The sequence below is a fragment of the Oncorhynchus nerka genome, linkage group LG2 (assembly GCF_034236695.1).
Source record: "Oncorhynchus nerka isolate Pitt River linkage group LG2, Oner_Uvic_2.0, whole genome shotgun sequence".
Lineage (NCBI taxonomy): Eukaryota > Metazoa > Chordata > Actinopteri > Salmoniformes > Salmonidae > Oncorhynchus > Oncorhynchus nerka.
In genome coordinates this window covers 876222-877707 of record NC_088397.1, presented here as the reverse complement: position 1 = coordinate 877707, position 1486 = coordinate 876222, and positions in this window count along the sequence as shown.

Sequence of the window (1486 nt, the reverse complement as noted above, 5' to 3'; positions counted from 1 at the left end):
CTCTCCTCTCTCTCTCTCTCTCTCTCTCTCTCTCTGTCTCTCTCTCTCTCTGTCTCTCTCTCTCTGTGTCTCTCTCTCTGTCTCTGTCTCTCTCTCTCTCTCTGTCTCTGTCTCTGTCTCTGTCTCTGTCTCTCTCTCTCTCTCTCTCTCTGTCTCTGTCTCTCTGTGTCTCTCTGTGTCTCTCTCTCTGTCTCTCTGTCTCTCTCTCTCTCTCTGTGTCTCTCTCTCTGTCTCTCTGTCTCTCTGTCTCTCTGTCTCTCTACTCTTCCCTCTCCTAATTCTCTCTCTCTCTCTCTCTCTCTCTGTCTCTCTCTCTCTGTCTCTCTTTCTTTCTCTCTCTCCTCTCTCTCTCTCTGGTCTCTCTCTCTCTCTCTCTCTCTCTCTCTGTCTCTCTTTCTCTCTCTCTCTCTCTAGTCTGCAGCAGGTGTAAAGCAATTGATTTAACTTTGATTGATTAATAATTTAATTCGCCTTGGGTGTTTCCATGAAGCTAATTTAGATGACTTAATTAATACTATATTACCTCGGTTGGCACAGTCAAGGTTAAAGTGTGTTTAATAATTACAACTTTAGTACTCTACACTTGAATCATACTTACTTTCCCCATGTATAATTGAGCTTTGATTTAGTTGATCAATTAACGCTGTGTAGATTAGAAGCCCTGGTCTATAATGGTTTAATGGACCACCAGCCCTGTGTAGATTAGAAGCCCTGGTCTATAATGGTTTAATGGACCACCAGCCCTGTGTAGATTAGAAGCCCTGGGTCTATAATGGTTTAATGGACCACCAGCCCTGTGTAGATTAGAAGCCCTGGTCTATAATGGTTTAATGGACAACCAGCCCTGTGTAGATTAGTCTATAATAGCCCTGTGTAGATTTGGTCTATAATGGTTTAATGGACCACCAGCCCTGTGTAGATTAGAAGCCCTGGGTCTATAATGGTTTAATGGACCACCAGCCCTGTGTAGATTAGAAGCCCTGGGTCTATAATGGTTTAATGGACCACCAGCCCTGTGTAGATTAGAAGCCCTGGGTCTATAATGGTTTAATGGACCACCAGCCCTGTGTAGATTAGAAGCCCTGGTCTATAATGGTTTAATGGACCACCAGCCCTGTGTAGATTAGAAGCCCTGGTCTATAATGGTTTAATGGACAACCAGCCCTGTGTAGATTAGTTAATGACCACCAGCCCTGTGTAATTAGAAGCCTGGGTCTATAATGGTTTAATGGACCACCAGCCCTGTGTAGATTAGAAGCCCTGGGTCTATAATGGTTTAATGGACCACCAGCCCTGTGTAGATTAGAAGCCCTGGGTCTATAATGGTTTAATGGACCACCAGCCCTGTGTAGATTAGAAGCCCTGGTCTATAATGGTTTAATGGACCACCAGCCCTGTGTAGATTAGAAGCCCTGGTCTATAATGGTTTAATGGACCACCAGCCCTGTGTAGATTAGAAGCCCTGGTCTATAATGGTTTAATGGAC